The following is a 21,688-nucleotide window of genomic DNA, read 5'->3' as shown; positions in this document are numbered from 1 at the left end:
GTTTTTCAAGAACCAAATGCCTTTTATGGAAATTTATGATTGCACATCAACATAACAAAAAAAATACATGTAAGTTTATTGTATTACACCAATAAGAATGCCAAATTTATTTAATCAGTATTTCAATCTTTGGATTTCTCTTAGATGCTATTTTGAAAAAATTATATTTTAGATTTTTGATAACATTATTTTAAACATTCCCGCCTATTTAAATATATAATATCATTTAAAACATGAAGTATAAAAGAAGCTATTTCTTAATAAAACTCCACTGAAGTTAAGTAATGATGTATTATATAATTCAGTGCATCACATGGATTTCCCTGCAGGTTTTTTTTATGGATTATAATAAAATTTTGAAAGTATTCTGAGACAGAGTTAGAAGAAACAACTATATGTCATACTTTTTCATTTGAACAAGGGGCATATGAAAGCTTCCCACCACTGTCAACATTTATCTTTTCATGATCGTGATATTTCAGGGAGAATCTCTTCTCATCAGAGATGAAAGTAAACTATCATTGCGAATTACATTGTTGAAATTTTTAAACATAAACATTAGTTGTTTTATGAAAATGTGATGCAAGATATTGCACGAGAGCACAATCCTTTGAAATTTGAAACATAGCAATTTCTATTTTCATAGAAGAGAAAAATTACAATAGGAAAATAGGCAGTTTGACAGAATTTTAGATTTCTGAAATATAAAATATATCTTAATTAACATTTAATAAAAATTATGGGACCTTGCTGTGTGGTCTGGTGGTTAACTTCAGCACACTCCGCTTCAGCAGCCCAAGTTTTGTTCCTGGGCATGGACATACACCAATTGGTGGCAGCCATACTGTAGCGGTAACCCATATACAAAAAGTAGAGGAAGATTGGCACAGATGTAAGCTCAGGGCCAGTCTTCCTCAAGCAAAAAGAGGAAGACTAATAACAGATGTTAGCTCAGGGCAAATCTTCCCAGCAAAAAAAAAAAAAATTATAATGTATGCATGTTATGAGCCACACTTAAAGCCATTTAGTCCAGATGTGACATGATGATATCTTCTATACATTATTTTTGCCAAGTGATCATCCCATGAATACACTGAGGGATAAAAACTCAACATCTGTTAAGACATTGCATTCTATCTTTGAAAACCGTATTATTACAAAGTTATCCTCAATGGAAAAAGTAAAGAAAATATTAGTTGGAAAATCTGGGAAAGAATACAAGGTTTCTATGGATAACAATTACAACAATTTGAAATGATAAATGCTTTTTTATCCTATTCGGTCTTCCTTATAGAGTCAATGAAGGAAATGTAAGTGGAAAGGATGATCCATATCACAGCATTGCAGCATATTTATTCCTTGCCTAAAGTATTATTTCTCTATTTCTATGTTCAGTTAGATAAACATGCAATACTTTTCTTTATTAAATTATTTCACAGCTCTAAGTATACAGTGCTGATAGTTTATGCTGTAATTGTGTTCCTGTCTTTTAGAGTTTGGCTTGGTATTCAATTGTATTCTTTTTCATACTAAACTGTACATGGTATACATTAGGCATACCACGACAGTTGTTGAGTAGATAAATGACAACCTTACATGATTTCAATTGTTGTATTCATTTTACTCTCCCATTAATTATTTAATTCAACTTAAAAAGCTTAATATAATATAAACTGCTTACTGAATTTTTCAGTATATTAACATTTTATTATTATAAAAGTAATATATGCTAATTATAGAAAATTGTAGGTTATAAAAAATACACAGAAATATTTCTCTGCCTAAATAGAACCACTGCTCATAGATTTTTACATTGGAATTTTAAGTTAAACCACACGGGCTTTCAACACTTTTTATATATATTTGCATCATTTCCTTTTTCTAATGGTAAGGTGCAAGTACGAATATACTAACTTCTAATTTTCCTCTACATAATGCTCTTTAGTGAATACTATACAATGCACTCAATTCTCAGTTATGTCCTAGTTTTTGTTTTCAATCTTATTCTCCAGTATTCTTTTCATATATATAGTACTCCATGATAATTAGAACTTACACTTTAGCCAGTTTCAATTATTCCCTACAAAGAATTTCTAAACCAAGACCCATAGCACACTGATGTGTTTCTAAGATTATGTTGTAAAGAGGTATAATTATCACTATGATGTGGAATTTCATATAATCTCTCAAGGTAAAATACAGGGCAATTGCTCATTTAGAAGATTGTACATGCTGTGTACTATAGTGTAAGAGTTGCTAAGAATCATTTTCCCATAGCACTCTTCTTCTATTGTCCTATGTAAATACAGAATTCAAAATAAAACCCATTTATTCAGCCCTTTCTCAAGACCAGGCAATATGCTGAGCCTTTTATAGAAATTATATTGTTTAATCCTTACAAATAAAGTTAAATTATTAACCTTATACCTCAGAAAAGGAATCTGAAGCTCCTTTTATTATTATTAAAAGGATTTAATAATTTTTGGATGTGACATAGCTAGTAAAAACAAGGCTGGAAGTTGAAAAAGATTCTGTCTTAACTGAGAATCATAATTCTTCATGACTACTTCTCTATAAAATTGAGCTTTCCATTCAAAGAGCTAGAGTCATATATTCATCTAACTGCCTATTTCATACTGCTATAAAAAGGTATCTCTCAAAACTTTTTTAAATGAATGTGAAAAAAAATGAGAATGAATTTAGAAAAGAAAAGCCAAGATGATCAACGGTATAGAAGGTAGGTGTAATAAGCCAGGAGAAAGAAAGGGTATCAATACAAGATAAGATGTAAACTAAAATTTCTAAAAATTTGTTCTGTTGCCTCATGGCTGATTTGATTGCCAGTTATAAGCTTATGGAACTGGGATTTCCATGAGAATTGTTGATATTCACATCTACACATTCAAGGGGAGCCAAATAGGATGAATTATTATTTAATGAAAGGAGAAGATACTCTTTAGACATTTATAGCAATCTTGAGATTGAAAGTAATAAATAATCAAATAGGTAACTGATGTGTCTATTTTTGAAAAAAGTCAAGAAAAAGGATGAAAAACTACTTGTGTTGGGTACGATAATGACCCCCTCAAAGTTGCCCACATCCTAATCATCAGAACCTGTAGGTATGTTAAGTTACATCAAAAAGGGGAATTAAGGTTGCAAATGGAATTAAGGTTACCAATAAGCTGACTTTAAAACAGATGGATAACAATGAATTAGCCAGATATGCACAATGAAATTAGAAGAGTGCTTACAATTGGAAGAGGAAGCCAAAAGGAGAGATTAGCGATGAGCTGTGAGAAGGATTTGACCTTCTGTTGATGACTTTGAAGATGGAGGAATAGGGCCATGAGCCAAGGAAGAGCATGAAAACAGATTCTCCCCTAGAGCCTCCAGTAAGGAACACAGCCCTCCAGACATCTTGGTTTTAGCCCTTTGAGACTTGCACTGGACTTTCGACCTCCAGACTTGTAAGGTACTAAACTTGTATGGTTTTAAGCCACTAAGTTTGTAGTATTTTTTTTTTTTACACAGCAATATAAGAACAACATAATACTCTAGGGAAACAATATGGGCTATTGTAATAAATATTTTGAGCATTTTCATGATAATATATTTTACTCCAAAATAATTTCTGAAAATATTTTGGGAAATAAGGCTATTTTTAAGGCAACATATTCAATTTATTTCAAAAAATAAGTCAATTAATTATAAAAGCCATCTTATTTTAAATTTACAGATTATCTGCATTTTTCTAGTTATACACAAATTCATAGGGTAAGAAATTATATCTACATTGCTTTTTGAAACTGCTCATATTTTTCCATATTATTTCATAAAATTCTATTTATCTTTGTTTTTCCTGTCCTTTGATGTAAATTTCATTATATTCATCATTTTAGAGATTTACTGTTTCTCTTGAATATGTAGAATGAAGTGTTGCATCACTTTTTAAATAGTCCATATTTCTTTATTTCTTCTTTTCATTTCCCTTCTCTTCTCTTTCTGGAAATTCAATTAAAAATATTTCAGATCTTCTAACTATTTCCTGGATGTACTTTAGCCTTGCAAATATATTTTCCATCATTTTGTCTCTCCCATTTATTTCTGGAATTTCTTTTACCTGATTATCAGTTCACTAATCTTTCCTTTAGCTGTGTTTAATCTGCAGTTAAACATATTCACTGATTTATTAACATCAATTTTTTTCTATTTCTCAGTTCTACAATTATATTTTATTAGTTTTTCTTTCGTCGGCTATAGTTCTTAGTGTTTTGCTAGGATTTCAATAATTTCTTTTATCACCTTGAACATAATAAAGTCCTTTTAAAATCTGTTTCTAAAAATAGCCATATCTATACTTCATGTTATTCTATTTTCTGATGTTTCTTCTGCTTCTCATTTATGATAGTATTGTCATAGTGTCCCTGATTACATTTTATTGTGTGCTTGTCTTTGTTTATAAAATTTTTTTGTAGAAATAAACTGAGGCCTAGTTTCATTATATCATACTCCTGATTATTCTTTTCTGATTTCTATCTGCTATTGACCCTCACCTACTGACACATGCAATCTTATTTCTCCACAAAAAAATTTGAGACTGAATATCTTAGGGCCATTCATATGTGTTTAAGACAAACTGCAGTCCATGTAAGAACTTGTTTATTTTTAGTTCACCCTTAATCTTAGAGCACAGCCCACTGTAGTCCCATACAAAGCACAAGTTGTTTACAAGTGCCCTAATTCTTGGCAAGCTATGGATTTCATTTTTTCCCTAATCCTTCAAGGTTTTGGGATTTGGGCAAGTAGGAATTACTTTTGCATTGAAAACTTTGCAAAAGATAGAGAATTTTAGAGGCAAGTAAAAAAAACTACCAAATGACTAAAAAGTTTAAAATATAAGGCCTTTGAGAAAACTCAAAAACATTGCAATTATGTAGTTAGGAAGGGTAAATCTTAAAGAATATTTAATGAGATTTCAAAATATTTGTAAAATCAGATATGTAAGCACAGCTATTAGCCTATTTCTATAGAATATAAGGTAATAAAGTGCAACCAAATCATTTAAAAAGTATGATAAAAAATGGAGACACTAAAACAATAAAAAAGAGAGAATATGCATCTATTCCAAGTAGACAGGCACTTGTGTATATGTTTGGGTCCACAGAGAAATAGTCTAGAAAAGCTCTTTCTCTGTGTCTATATTGACCTCCAATGAACGAGTTTTTAAGTTGATTAAAAAGCACTATTTTACATTATTAACCTATTAATTTTTGTGTAATTCATAGATAAAGCTTTGTCTGTATTGGGTTATAAAAGCCTATCAATCCAGGTTTCAGTAAAACAGCTATTTTGAAATGATACTTTAGAATCACCCTACTTAGTAGAATTAACTCTACTATTTTTGAATGTGTTACATAGGCAGATTCATAATCAGTACAAGGCAAAGGATGTCAAATAAAAATTAAATAAGTAGGTTATATAGGTAATCACATAGAAAATGCATATAAGCAGAAATAATTGAAGATGATATTAAGATGATATTTAGCCATTTTGACCATTGAAAGAAGTGTTTGCTGATGCCCGCTTGTTATACAAAATTGTGAAATATTTATAGCTAATTTTCCTACATAATTGTCAATTTTATATGTTGCTCTGTGTGGTTTACATTGATAAATTGCCTCGAATTGGGTAAGTCCATCCTTAAGTGGTCAAAATATTGAACAGAATTTTACTATGGTGTTGAGGGCCAAGAAAAATTTAGATCTGTGTCATTACTAGTTTGCAGGCAAAAACCAAATAGATTCAAAAAATATAAAGAAAAATAAGGATAAATAATAAGGAATATTACATTTATATTTTAAGTTTTGCTAAGAGAGAAAATTGCAGCAACCAAATCTTTCCCCTACCTCTCCTATGCTCTAGATTTTTCCTGAAGATCAAATTCAAACTTTAAAAGCACTTGAAGGCTGGGAAACATTCTGTTTTGCATTTTGTATATTGACATAATCTGTGCTAAGTATTTTGGACTATATTTTATTTAAACGTATTAAATGATGTCGTGCTGTGTTCAAAACATTGTGTTGGGTGATAATGTAAATATAAAGCTAAATATGACACAGTCCTTGACCTCAGAGTTTACAGTGTTGAGGAAAAAACAAGACATAAACACAAGTAGTATTGTAAGCATTTTAAAAGAAATGCAGAATACTATAACGATAAGTCTCCCTAGCAGAACGTGGCAAATCAATTATGTAGATCCAAGATATATTAGTAAATCACAAGAGAGAGTTGTTATTTTCAAATGTTTCAAGTATATTATTTCTTTGGGCCTTGAAAAGTATCTTTTCCATAACCAGTAACATCATACAATGAGTGGTGTTTTATATTTAATGTTGTGAAAGTTTCCAACAAAATAATTTGTGTATACATGTTTACTATGAATTCTATTTTTATCTTTCACAAGCTGTACTCTTTGATTTTCCAAATTGTATTAATAAAGTTATAGTCTTTTATATGTAAATCAATTCAAAATTCATATCCTAGAAACTTTTAAGAACCTAATAATTCATTTAAAATGGAGCTGAAAAAGAAGAGCATACTTTCAGAAGAGATGAGAATAAGGTATAAGTAAATCTATTACGATGATGAAAAATGTCAGTCAACATTTTCATTAAAGTGTGGTATTTCTGAATGAAAATAAGATCAGCTAACAAAAAGCAGAAAACTCAATATAACTAACAAATAATAAGGTTAGCTTTTGGAAAGATAACTGACTAATCTGATTCAATCAACACATCAAATGGTATTGAGCATATATATATAGCCTAAGGTAGATAAATTCCATTTTTAGAAGGCTTTTTTGAATTCACTTCTTTAATATGAAGCACAAATATCTAATCAAATCAAAATCCTTGACTTCAGTCTCTCCCTTCTACTTTGTCTCCATTGGGCTGGGTTGAGACAGCTTAGAACTTTCAGCATATCCCATGGCTATTACAGTTCAATTTAATCCTGTTACTCAGACTGGTTCTAGCTTACAATTAATGTGGTTATTTAGAAATTTCAAGCTAAGAAAGTCCAAATAGTTCTTGCCACAGGAGTCCTTAGCAACTTCTGAGATCAAGTAACAGATGAACTGCATGTATCACCTAGAAGTCTGAAACAGTCTGCTTATTCTAGCAAAGGAACACTATTTGTTCCAAATGTCTGAGAGAATGCACTTGTACTCCCGAAACAAACAGCTCATCTCTCCATATTGAACAGAATGCTTCATTCTGGGCTGAGGTAGTTCACCAGATCACAAAGCTCAACCTCTCAGCACCACATTGTACTTCCTTACTCTTTTATAATGCTGCTGATATGTAGTCTTATATTTCAAACCCAAAGTCCCCTATGGCCTCACTCTGCAATTAGTTTCACAGAACTTCTGTGTTCCAGGAGCTCCATGTGCATAAACAAAGACGAGTTACATCAACACCCATTATTTATTAAACACACACACACACAAATGCATTTACATGTTTTCAAGGTCAAATTTACGTATAGTAAATCCACACATCTTAAACATATAGTGTGAAGAGTGTTGACAAATTTGTACCCTCAAGCAATCTGCAGGCCAATGAAAATATGGAAAATCTCAGTGACTCCAAAAAGTTTCTTTATACATTTTTCAAGTCAATTCCAAATGTTACTAAGGCAGTTATGATGATATGATCTCATAGATTAACTATGCTTCATTTTTAACTTCATATAGTTCAAATATCATAGTATGAAGTCTTTCATACCTGACCTCTCTGCCCTACTTAATGTCTACAAGATTCATCTGTATATATCAGTAATTAGTCCATTTTCATTGCTGTGTAGTATGAATATTCTAAAATTTTTTTATGTATTCACTCGTGGCATTTGACTATTTACTGGTTTTGGTTATTTTGCATGAAGCTTCTATGAAAATTCTTGTACATGTATTTTAATAGAAATATATTTCCATTTCTCTTAGATAAATAACTAGGAGTAGAATTGCTGAATCATTGGGTAGAGGTATATTAAATTTATAAGGATCTGCCAGAGTTCTGGTTCTAGCCATGATGGAGTAACAAGATATAGACTTGCCTTATCTCCACAAATAATTAGAAACATGAGAAATAGACACCAAGGAAGTGTTTTTAAATGCTGAAAAACTACAAAAGGCTTTCAGCTCAGAGGAGGCCAATGTACAACTTTCTTCAGTCATCCTGCTTGTAGGTTCATCCACACCAGCTGTCTCCATCATGTCACCTAAGTTCCACCCAAGGAGATCAAAGTCATATACCTGAGGGGCAATGGTGGGAAATTCAGTGCCACATATGCTCTGGCCCCAAGATCAGCTGCCTGGGTCTGTATCCAAAAAATGTTGATGATGACATTGCCAAGGCAACTGACCATTCAGAACAGACAGGCCCAGATTGAGATGGTACTTCTCCCTCTACCACGATCCTCAAAGCCCTCAAGGAATCACCCAGAGACAGAAAGAAGCAAAAAAGTTAAGCACAGTGAAATATCACTTTTGATGAGATTGTCAATATTGCCTGATTGATACCTCACTGATTCTTAGCCAGAGAACTCTCTGGAACCAGTAAAGAGATCTTGAGGACTGCCCACTCTGTGGACTGCAAGCTTGATGGTCACCACCCTCATGACATCAGAGATGATGTGAACAGTGGTGCAGCGGAATACCCAGCTAGTTAAGAACCTCAAAGAAAAATATTCAAATATTTCAATAAAGGATCATTTGACAGCCAAGCAGAAAAACACAAACTACAGACAGCAGGGGACTATGATACCTGTGGAGATAAACAAAGGAGGAAAGCCACATGATTCCTCTGCCTGATGATGGCACATGCTGAAGTATAGTTCAGGAATAAAATTCTCTAGCAGAGCATAGTGGTGTCCCTAAGATGAAGATCCAGAAAGTAGAGTTAAAGGAGACTGAAGCATCTGGAGATTAGAGGCAGAGCTCTGAAGTGGAAGGAGTCACTCAGAAAACGATCTTCAGAAATCTGCGTAGGAGGACCCCTGAATCTTTGCGAATACCAATTTGCATATGTGTAGGAGCAACTTCCTAAGGCACTATCATATACTATTGGAAATATCGCGTATATAAAACTTATTTAAAATTAATATTTATTATGAATCTCATAAAAGAATAGGCTGTGGAATCTTAATGTAACCTAAATATTTACCTATTGATCATCATATAAGTTCAAAAACGGTGGGTCACATTAATATTAGTGTCCAAATCTTACTGGCTTGTTAGCACTCAACTTTATAACTCCTCTTTTCACTAGAATTCAGAACAAAGTCTACCAGTTTTGGTAGGGAATCAATATCATTAGAGCGCCATCATTATCTCTTCCAATGGCATATATAAACCTTGTACTTTTTCTTTCTGATTTCAGCCAAAAAGAAATATTTATTTTCCTTACTGAATGATGCAAATAGATAGCTGAATAATCCATCAACCTACCCATTCTGTTGATGTGGAGGTTCTAAATCTCAGTTCAGGTTTAATTGAAGCACTCTGCTACAAGGAGTTTGAAGAGAAACGATGCCTCATTCAAGACAATGGAGAGAGGCAGATATGCAAAGAAGCATCTACATTGAACTTTATAGGAGCTTTGATAGGACAATGTAGAGGTAACATAAGCCACAAAAGGGAGATCTAAATTTCCCCAGAGGAGCCTAAGAAAGTTTTTTAAAAAATGAGTCACTTGCAGTGTCTTGAGAAGTGATAGTTTTTCCTTCAAATACACAAGTGGGGAGACATGAAAAAGAACAGTGTAGGTGAAGATACTGATACTTATAAAACAAAAGTAGAAACAAAAAGTCTTGTACATTTAGTGAATTAAAAATGCTTACTAGAATGTATTTAAATCTGTGAGGGAGGCCGGAGGAGAAGAGAACAAGAATTAAGAGAGTTAAGATTGCAGCTAAGAACAAATTAGACAGAGGGCTTTCATGTCAGGTTAAGCAGTTCGTACCATACCTTGGAAGGTATTTTGACCATTGAATAGCTTGAGGCTAGGGAGTTACATGGAGCCTGCCCTGAAGTGTTCAAATAATTTTTCCCAGGACATAGAAAAAGCATCTGCTTTATACTATAATCTATAGGTGAATTCAGGAGTATTGCTTCTCAAGGGATAACGATGAATGTGGTCCTATAACTTTGCTTCAAGCTTTCAACAAACCTCACTGGGAGTGATGGCTGCCTGCTTTCCTCCTGCACTCAGTGTCACCCTTTCACATGAAAACTCCTCCTCTCAAACCAATTAAAGATTTAGTAAATAAATGCCTTAAAAATTACCCTACCCAGGGCCAGGAAGCCTGCAAATGATTGGAGCCTCGGTTGTTCCTGATGGCCTTGCCTGTACTTGGAGATACAATGTGTACTGGGAGTGAACTTATTCAACTCTGCTCTTGTGTGTAACACATTAATTTAGACCCTAAATTGGTCCAAGACTATGCACATTTTTACTATTTGTAGATATATGGCAAAAGCAGATTATCACTGACAAAAATAAGTAACATAACTCTTCCTATAGTTTTTGTAAATCAGGAAACGTAATTTTAACAACATTGTATTTAGGAAACAATTATATTAAAATCCTTATTATGACCACACATAGTGTCAAGGACTGTGGAGACAAAGAGTTTACATTACATACAGGAGGGTAGATTTTTCCAGAGAGCTCAATGCACCAAAAATCGAGGGAATCCCAAGGAGTGCTTCTAAAAAGCGCATATTTCTGAGTCCCAGTTAGAAATGCTGAATCAGAAGCTTTGGTCAGGTGATTATGTGCATATTATAATTTGAGAGCCCTAGTAGAGGGTAAGGGAGGGATGTGTTATAAAGATAAATTCTATCTCATATTCATCCTTTATTATGATTGTTAAGAGAAAGAACGAAGCACTCAGAAAGTTCAGGAAGTGAGATGACTTCCTAGGACCAGTGACTCTGTGATATGATTTTGAAGTAAAGTGTATTCCAGGTGGAGGAAACACATGCAGACATGTAACTATGGAAGCGTGGACATGATCACATAAAGATGAATATAACAAGTTAAAGTGTAGGGTGAGGAGTGTAACAGGAACAAAAGGAAACAGAAGATTACTTGGGGCCATGACATGGTCAAGTTTGAACGGTGGATGTATTAGTTTCGTATTGCTGCTGTAATGAATTACTATGCACTTGCCGGCTTAACACAATTTTATTATATTTCTAGAGGTCAGAAGTCCAAATTGTGTTGGCAGAGTGGCATTCTTTCTGGCAGCTCTAAAGGAGAATTTGTTTTCTTGCCTTTTCCAGTTTCTTGAGGCTTCCTGTACTCCTTGGTTTCTGGACTCCTTCCAGCAATGGCATCATTCCAAGCTCTGTTTCCATTGCCACATCTCCATCTCCAACTCTGACTTTCTTACGTCACTCTTCTCCATTTAAGAACTCTTGTGATTACATTGGGCCCTCTGAGATAACCCAGGAAAATCTCCCCATCTCGAGATCCTCGATCACATCTGCAAAGACAATTTTGCCATTTAGGCAGCATATTCACAGAGTGTGGACATTCAACCGTGGACCTCTTTGGAGCTGGTGGGGATGTAGTATTCTGCCTACCACACCAAACTGAATTATATAATTACTTGGTCTAAAGTCTCAGACACTGAATGTTTCTGCAGAGAAAAGATATCTTATCAGAACATTAGGTCTGAACTATTTGATTAAAAAAAATTAAAAAACCACTTTGGTTTAAATTTAACAAACTATTTTATGAGCAATCTCTAGGTAACACATTATTCTTGGTGAAAATTGACATAACACATTATTTGGAGAACCCTATTTGTCTATGCTATGTGTATTTTGTGGGTCAGACATATCAAATAACTGTAATATTAAAAATAAAAAGTAAAACTTCAATATAGGATTGTTGTGAATTTCAGTATATCATTTAGTGACAAATATGAGGATTCTTTGATGAAATAGTGTTAAAGTGTAAGTAGGGTATTGTAGGCCCATATAAATTATGATTGGGGCCAGTTTAATTTTTTCTGGGGTTACATATGAATGAGAAAATGGGTGTTAGCGTTTTTATGAGGTCACAAAATGTCAGTTACTGAATAATGACTATGAATAAATATCCTATCCACAGAATTTAAATCCTTCTACTGTTCTACTTTGAAGGAACCGCTTCGGTAATGGATAAGGGCTTACTACCTACCATCTCATTGCAGGACTCACTTTAAAAATACACTTTACCATTTAACAGCCACTTTATACTTTTATTCATTTTACGTTAAAAAGCAAGTTATGTCCTTGCTATCTCTTTACTATGAATCACTTGATATAATTAATACAACAATGTGAAGAGTGAAATACAATATGATCCATGCACATCAGACAGGAAATAATTAATGGAATAGGATCGCTATATCATGCGTTTGTGTAATCAGAGCATTTTATTTTATTGTATTTTGGAAATTCTACTTTATCTGATAGTGTGCTGGGAGATGGTGTCAAAGTGATCAAACAGAAAAAAAAGTAGAAGTCGTTCTTCGGCTATAGAACTTCAAGAAGATAGATTTTCTCTACAAAAGCTGCCTCAGATGCAATATCAGCTACTGAGGCACTGTTTTAGAAAGACCCTTAATACCTAACTATGCAATCTAGGCTAAATTGGCTGTTAATTAGATTTGGACTAGCAAAAGAAGGACATGGCATACCAACTAGAGAAGGGGCTAAAAGATATGTAGAAGCATTATGGAAAGGAAGATTTCAACTAATTACTGAAGGAAAAAACAAGGTTGCCCTTACCTGGGGACCTTGTCCCTTCAAATACTCCTTGCAAACTGCTTGGTAGCATCAGTCTTCTTTCCCCAGTTTTACTTAGATATAATTGACATATAGCGTCTAGTTTTACATGTACAACATGATGATCTTATATAAGTATATATATTGCAAAATTATCACCACAATAAGTTTTAAGATGCATCACCTCACAGAGTTACAATTTTTTTTCTTGTGATGAAAACTCTTAAGATCTAGTCTCTTAGCAACTTTCAAATATACTCTACACTATTGACTTTAATCACTATGCTTTACATCACATCCCCAGACCTTATCTATCTTATAACTAGAAGTTTGTACCTTTTGACCATCTTCACTCATTTCCCCCACTACAATCCCCTACCTCTGGCAACCACCAATCTGTTCTATCTATGAGTATTTTGGGGGTTTTTTTGGTGAAGAAGTTTGGCCCTGAGCTAACATCTGTGACAGTCCTTCTCTATTTTGTATGTAGGACACTGCCACAGCACGCCTTGATCTTGTTTTTTAACATTCCACATACAGGTAAGATCGTATGGTATTTCTCTTTCTGTATGGCATCACTCTTGATGAATCAAGATGGAGGAATGAAAAGAACATTGATTCTTGAATCAGAGAGACTGAGACAATTCCTGGTTCTGTCACTCACCATATGAGATCTTTAGCAAGCTAGGTAAACTTTCCAAGCCTCCATTCTCTGTGCTTTACCAGAGGGATAATGTTATGTACATTAAAGATTGTTGTGAGGATAGATTTATGTGTGTAAATATTTAAGATTATCTAGCAAAGAGCAGATCTTAAACGTTTGGGACTATTTTAATTATCTTCCTTTGCAATTGCAATTGCAAATTTCAATTGTAATACACCATGCAATGCTTGCATATCGTAAACATTCAACAAATGTTTGATGCAGTGATATAAAATTTTAAAAAATGAGTAAATCTAATTATAAAATTTAGTTGAAATAAATATAAATCTCTTACAATTCAGGAAAAGCACACATGTGGCTGTGAAGGAGGAGGATAACATCTGCCTAAGAAGTTAAACAACTTAAATAATATTTGGTAATCAATATTTTAATTATATTCCTCTCAGCTAGCTTCTTAATTTTAATTTTTAAGCATATTCGTGCCTTCTTCATTCTGAAGACCTATTCTCTAGTCTGTGATCTCTCCATTAGCTATTCTATTTTTTTAATTCCTTCAATTTTTAATTCCCATAGTGTTCACAAGATTGATCTACCTCCATTTCCTTACCATCTTCTGACACCTTATACCTTGCTACAAGTGTCTTGCTCTCACCGCACTATGCAATCCGTTGGAGGTCTGTCTGCTATGTTTCCTCATCCATTTTCAGTTCTTATACCACTCCCTTCCTTCTCAAAGCCTCTCTTCCTTTGGCTTCCTTAACTCATTTTTTTTCTTGACGTTCTAAAGGTCTAACTGCACCTTCTCCATCCCATGCTAGACTCTTCCCTCATCTTGCCAACCTTAAGAATCTCACTCCTTAACATTATGCACCAGGTCTTTTCCAATTTTCTTTGAGCTCTCTTCTTAAATTAATCTACTCCCACAAAAACAACATGTTTATGCACCACTTCTGAATGACAGCTCTGACTTACTGAGTTTCAAACCTCTATTTTAGGCTGGGATAGCTATCCCAGCTGTTCAGAGCACATCACACATCCAGTATATTCAAGATGAAATGTTATTGGCTATCAAAAACTGATCCTCTCCTTGGGTTCTGTTTCATGTTCATCATCCTTTTAATTTCCCTAAATAGAGGTCTTGAGTAATTTGCAGTATTTCCTTTTCCTCACTAGAGCTTTCATCAGTTCTTGCTATTTCTTAGCTTTGACCTGGTGTTTCCACTTCCAGTCTATCACAGTTTCACCCTGTTTTTCAGAAAGAGATTAAGCTACTTTGCTCAGCAGACTTAAAAGTTTCCCAAGCAAAACTCTTTAGTGAGACATCAAATGTCTTCTTCGGTCTGATTTTGCCAATCTCATGTGGAAAATTTTATGCAGGCATCCTATGTCCCAGTTACATGGAAATAATGTCCATTCTCAACCAATTCATCTACATTTTCTCTTAACTTCCATTTCCTTTCCCATGCTTTTACCACTACGTGTGATGCCAGCTCTTCTTTTTCATTCTCCAGCTATTTCAATATAAACTGACCTCCAGAAATCATTTAGGATGTTGCTCAGCCTTCGGGAAATAGCCAGTTATGATTAGTTAGTATTGTTTAAGTAGTTAGTAGGCATATTGGTTTTTTAACTCATTTTTATTTTTTTATTTCAACGTATATGGTACTTTATTTAATTAATTGTTTGTTACTCTCCCCTGCTAGACGGTAAAGTCAGATAGTTTTATTTCATCATTTCCCTCAATACATCATGCAGTGCTTACACATCATAAACATTCAAGAAATGTTTAATGCAGTGATATAAATTTTTTTAAGAATCCAATAAATCTAATTATAAAATGCAGTTGGAATAAATATAAATCTCTTACAATTCAGGAAAGGCACACATGGGGCTTTGAGGAAGGAGAAGAACATCAGGCTAAGAAGTAAAAAAAATTAAGTAATATTTAGTAATCAATGGGATGGCAGATGTTGCAACATAATTACCCTCTTATTTTGGAACAAGTCTGTATCCATGATATCTTCCTAATGGTAAAAAGGTAAGTTAACAATACTCTCCATCAAAGCTGTGCAAAAGTTCTTATAACATGAACACAGAATCTAATTAATTTTGTATGTTTCAATTGTGAAGAAATCCAAAATCAGTGTTTAATTATAATTGATTCATATATGAAAATAGTAACTACTTTTTGGAAGCTGTGGTTATGGATGCTTATAAAAGTTTAAAATTTTACCTTGATTTTTCTTTTAAAGTTTTTTTAATTTTTTTTCCTTTTTCTCCCCAAAGCCCCCTGGTACATAGTTGCATATTCTTCGTTGTGGATCCTTCTAGTTGTGGCATGTGGGACGCTGCCTCAGCGTGGTTTGATGAGCAGTGCCATGGCCGCACCCAGGATTCAAACCAACAAAACACTGGGCTGCCTGCAGCGGAACGCGCGAACCTAACCACTCAACCACGGGGCCAGCCTCAATTTTACCTTGATTTTAGAAAAAGAAAGATCAATGAATCAGACTGAAAGCTTTAGCTCCAATGTGCACATTTTATGGCAGCTAAAGTTCACAAAATCCTCTTTAGAATTTTAGAGATTAAAAAAATTTAACTCTATTCTATTAGAAATAACAAAAGAATATTATTGATATTTTATTTTATTTCACCATAAACAATCTAGTCTTCAAGATAACATCCCCCAGGTAAAAATAGGTTAAATAAAAATAGATTAAATAAAAATAGGTTAAAATCAAAAACCTAAGATTTTCTTAAATTTCATGCCTTTTTAATCCTCATTAACTGTCCTTCCTTTTCTTTCCTTCCTTTTCAAAACACTAGAAAGAGACGTAAGCCTCCATTTTCTTACAAGTATATGAATAATTCCATATCCCTATCCTCTTAAAATATAGATCTCTACAATTTGAGATTGACAAGAATCCTGAGACTTAACTAGCGCAGGAAAGGAGAAAAGTGTGCCAGCCCTTGGTCCATGCACATTATCATCATTACTTTTGCCTCTTCTGATGTACAATGCTACCCTCTGGAGTCCCTCCTATGTATTCTGGTCACTTTTCTATTAAGCTTATAAGTGGTCTCAGAGACTGGCATCAAGCCCTCTGATTATATTTCACATATCTATTGACTCACTTTCCATTTGTTTCCACAAATGAACCCATGGTGTTAGAGTTTAGCAACATTCCCAAGTTAGGTGGCAGATTATAATGGCGGTTCCATCACGAACTTGTAAGTCCCTACTTATTTGTGGCAACCATTAGTTTACTACTTTTTCAGACTTTATCTCTGTCTCTTCCTCTGTCCCACTTATGTTTTGCAAGGGCAAGCAGGTACAGATAAATCTAATTAGTTGCAGCACTGCAGTTTCTCTGCTCCCTAAACCTTTCCAAAAACCAATTTGCAGGCCTGAGCTTTTGAATACATACTGTGGGATTTTTCCTTCTGTAATGTGTGCTAGAAATACTTTTTCTTAATTAGCCAATCTACTGAGAAGGGATAGTAACTTGGTTTGTGTCACTTGAATCTTATGAATTGCTCCACCCTCCCCAATTAAGCAATGTCCCTCTCATTTTCACTTATGTGTCTGAGCTCCCTCCTGTATTCAGATTTTTATTGGTGGTGCCCAGCCTTGTCATATTAATGGCACATTAAAGTGGGATACTAGATTCCTCTTGCCCCAGCAGCTCCATTTTAGGGAGCTTGAGGGAGGGTGCACTTACTGAATGCCCTGAAAGCCTGTAAATAGAAGTCAGGGCATTGAGCATCTTGATATGCCCTCAAGTACCCTAGATAGCAGCGACAGCATCCCTTCAGTATTAGGTTTCCCTCGTTTGTGAAGGTGGGCAGCTATTTCTTCTTACTTTACTTTTTTCCAACTTAATAACTGAAGATTATGGCTGTGTAGTATCCACTGTTTGTACATAGTTCTGCTCGGGCAAGCGTAAAGTCAAATATTGCCCTTAAATCAGCCACGACTCACCCTGCTCTACATGATACACCGACTGAACTATGGCTCCTCTTTCCATACTCTTGCAATGATGCTTTGTATTGCAAGCATACATCAACACACTTGCAGCTGTCCTCTGATGAGTGTTCAGAAAGCTGACTCTCACATCTCTGGAGTTCACACTTTGCCAAATCCCTGGTTTAAAGTGCTTAGGTATTCAGACAAATCTATTAGTCATCAAATATATTTGGAAAACATCACATACTCTATATCCCCCTCTGGAGATTTACAATACACACTAGCATCATAAATCCTCTAAACAAAATTGTGGTAAGGAATTCTGCTTAACTTTGTTTAACACAGACTTTCTTAAAGTTATTTAACCCTAGAATCTTTTTTTTTTCTCATAAAACTAGGGTTCTAAAGAACAAATTCTAAGAAATGTTGTTTTCAATCAGTAACCTGGGAGTCTCAATTTAAGGGGAAAATAACCCCTGGAACACAAAGGGAATAACTAACACTACAGAAGAGTGGCATTAGCCATTGGAAAAATTCACATGTGCCTAATTCTTCTATCCTTTCCACTTTTTTGCTGGTATTGCCCTTGGTACTGCCCAGTAGATCTCAAAAGGGTCAGAAAAAATATGGTGGAAACTATGAGCTCCCCCAAGAGCAGTATCTTTGCTTCCCAGCCTCAACTGGTGTTATTATGAACAAAATAGAAGTTTAAAGTTTGCTTTAAAAGTTTTTTTAATACAAAACATCTAGTTTATTTTGGAATTATTGCTATCCTTATGCAAACCACACAATGTGAAAACTGCAATGTATTATGTTTGATATAAAAATGTAGATGCTTTCTAAATTCCCTTATCCCAAAGAGTGAAGTTGCTCTTATTGAGCTTCTAAACAATTGATCTGTGGCCTTCAACTTTTGCAGCATTAGGTAGACTTAAAGACTTCAGATTACAAGGTCATCCTCTGGTGAGTCCTTGCTAGGTTCATCTCTTTAGAGAACAATCCATTATAATGAATTAATGCTATCTTTTTACTTCCAACTCATAAGGACTTTCTAACTTGTGAATTCTTATGCTTTGAAGGTCGCACTTTCATTTTCTTTTCAGTTTTTTTCCCTGATCAAATTCTAAACTTCATTTAAGGTAGCAAAGAAAGACTAAGAAATTTGTGTTTCAATTTCAATTTTCATTAATATTTCCCTTTTTAAAAATACTCTTTTAAAGTAACTGTAGCTTTGGGCAATGACAATCTTGTGAGGGGTGGAGTGATGCTTTTCCATTAATTTCAATTTTGCCTCCCTGTCTTTTCAGACTTGTGCCACACCTATTTGCTATTCCTGCTTTGAGAAGTCTGGTTGGCCATGCTATAGCTAACATGCAATAAAGTGTGTGTTATGAAAGACTAATGAAAAAGTGACCTTTGACTTAAGCATACTGTTATGTAACATTTAAGCAGCTCCAAAAGTATACTTTGCAATTTATTCCGCCGGTAACCACACGCAAATTTTACATTTTGAAATGAATTTCCCCTCCCACATGCCAACATTTCAATTCAATTCAATCCATCAGACATACGATAAAATCACCGTAAGTATTGTCACACATGTCACTCTAGGATATCAGACATAATTAAATCTCTTGCTTCCTCTAAGGGCTTCCAGGTTATGAGAAATAGGTAGACGTGTAAATAAGTAATTGTAATTTTAAGTTATGATTTCTAAAACAGATATGTAAATTTTATATGGGATCCCTGAATAGGAAAACTCACTAGCACGTTTCCTCAGAAATAGTCATCGAGAAGAGATCATAGCAGACCTAGGCCTTGGAGAAAGTTTCTTCTTATTCGCAGTCATCGACCTCATTGGAAATACTTTGCAGAGTGTAGGCCCACCATACAATTACTTATATTGGTAGACACAGACGGCATTCGGTAGAGGCCTTAGATTATGTTTCAGAAGAACAGTTACAGATAATAAAAGAGGACTGACTCATTAGGAACACAAGAGCCAACAACTTGTAAAAGCAGCAGGATGGGAAAAAAATATTGATTTCCTCTAAATGTTTAAAATAAAAATTCCTGGTTTTATACTTCACATTTAAAAATAACAGCTGTGTCCCCTCAGCACTTTCAAATATTATGCCCAAGAGTTAGTTTATTTTTTACTTAGTGATGAAATTTTAATTTTCTGAATCATCAGCATGATCAACATTATAATCTCAAGTCAATTGATTGGATAATCATGCAATTTTGATATTACAGCAGCTTCATAAATACATCGAAAGCTTTTTAAAACAATATTCTATTCTAAATGAATATTAGTTTTATTAGTAAAGTGGAATATACCTTATTTTAATGTAAATTAAAAGTAAATAAACTTAATACATCTTTCATAATGTTGGTCTTTTGAAACAGCATCTTTGAAGCAAATACATGGGATTTCTTCAGTACTCAATTCCATATTTTTCCTAAATACATCATGCTGAGTTATGAATCCTTAGTATCTTTAGATACGCTCTTCTGTCTTTTCGAAACTTCTCACCATCAATCCATCAGCTCAAGCCCTGTTCATCTTTCAAGTCCTGATCGAATAAAACTTCATCTGGAAAAGCAAGCCCTTGAGCTTCTACTCTTTCCCGTGTTAATCACTGCCTCCATAATGCTGACTCAGAATCTCATTTGTATTTCACATTTCTTTCTTATTACACTTTGTACTACAATTTGCTACTTATCTACCTCACCTTGTTTTGTGTTTCTATTCCTATCAACTAGCACAATATTGGTATGTGACACGTGCACTAAAAAGGAAGTCAATATGAATAGTTTAATTCAAAGTATACTCAAAACTACATCCAATCTGTGTAATTACAAGGATCTTTTGTCCTGGGAGAAATAACCTGCTTTCCAGCATTTCTCCCTCTCAATTTCCATGACAATAGATATCAGTCTACCTTCCTTCTGTATTCTGGAAAGTACTCAATGTTGGAGGAGAATGATCAGAAATTCTGTATTAGGGTGGAGGCGGGTGGTACAGTACAAAGTACAGACTACAAGAATAAAACTCACATATTAGAACTGTCAACCTAAGGAATGTTTAGATTAGAGGCTTCTCCAACTGAATGGCCAGACTTTTGTAAATAAAGTTGCCAATGTATATCTACCTTTATTATGATATATTACTCTATCCTAGCTTTATGTTCTTCAGTTGTTAAATCATAGGACTTATTTTCCTTGTTCTAATTTCATGCTTACAAAGCATCTTATTGATTCCAATTTGGCTTCTTGTGTCTTTTGCCTATAATGAAAAATATATGCTAGCCTGACAAGCTGGTTCCAGTTCCATGAACAGTTAAGGGATTTTCTAGTAAATTATTCTATCTGTATTCTATTTCATTAGAACCAAAACAGGCAAAATTCTTGCTCGTGTGGTATGTGTGTTGGAAATACGCAATTCCTCTCTTACACTTTGAGAAAGTGTTGCTGTTTATAAGTTCTGTGTAAAAAAGTGTAATATAATTGAACTTATCAGAGTTTCAGTTCTCCATTGTTTGGGGACATTTGACCTCCTTATGCTTTCTCTATCTCTAGCTCTCAGTCAAGATTAATGGCAAATTACCAGCAGAGCAGGATCTAGAAAAGCAAGGGCTTTGGAGGGTAATCCCACTTAGATGTACTTAGCTGTACCCTAGCGTTGCCCCAGTCATGTGTCCACTCATTTATTCATCTATCCACTAATCAATTATTTACTAGGATGTGCCAGTGCTAATGGAAGAGATATAAGGAAAAATAAGATACCATCACTATGTCACGGAGGTTACAGCGAAGTCGAAGGAGGAACTAAAATGTACTGGATGCCATGTTAGAAGTATATGCGAAGTATAGGGAAGGCACGAGGGAGAGAGTAATCATGTCTATTTGTTGAAAGTGGAGTAAATGTGAGTAAGTATTAAAAGCAATAATAGTTTGATATGGTTTAGAAAAGGGGTAAATGAACAGACTCAGGATCCCCATCATGAGGTATCATCTGTAATCATGCTATCATAACTACACCACTTTAAAGAATTCATTGTAAAATAAATCATGTTTTCCCCAATATATTTCAGGATAATGTTGCTAGAACTGTAATTACTGTTCTCTAGAGGTGCTCTAATATTCTTGGCTCTGGAGGTCTAAATGTGGAAAAAACTTCAAATTGCTTTTCTTTCTCCTTAAGGAATGATAT

The 21,688-nt window shown here is 34.3% G+C and overlaps 1 pseudogene; it reads left to right on the top strand.

Moving 5' to 3' along the window:
• The first annotated feature begins 8,172 nt into the window (after window positions 1-8,172).
• Window positions 8,173-8,730, top strand: LOC124238660 (60S ribosomal protein L12-like; annotated as a pseudogene).
• Window positions 8,731-21,688: the final 12,958 nt, after the last annotated feature.

This window comes from Equus quagga, chromosome 4 (genome assembly GCF_021613505.1).
Source record: "Equus quagga isolate Etosha38 chromosome 4, UCLA_HA_Equagga_1.0, whole genome shotgun sequence".
NCBI lineage: Eukaryota > Metazoa > Chordata > Mammalia > Perissodactyla > Equidae > Equus > Equus quagga.
Note: the sequence above shows the minus strand (reverse complement) of the source record. Positions and strands in the feature narration are given on the sequence as shown.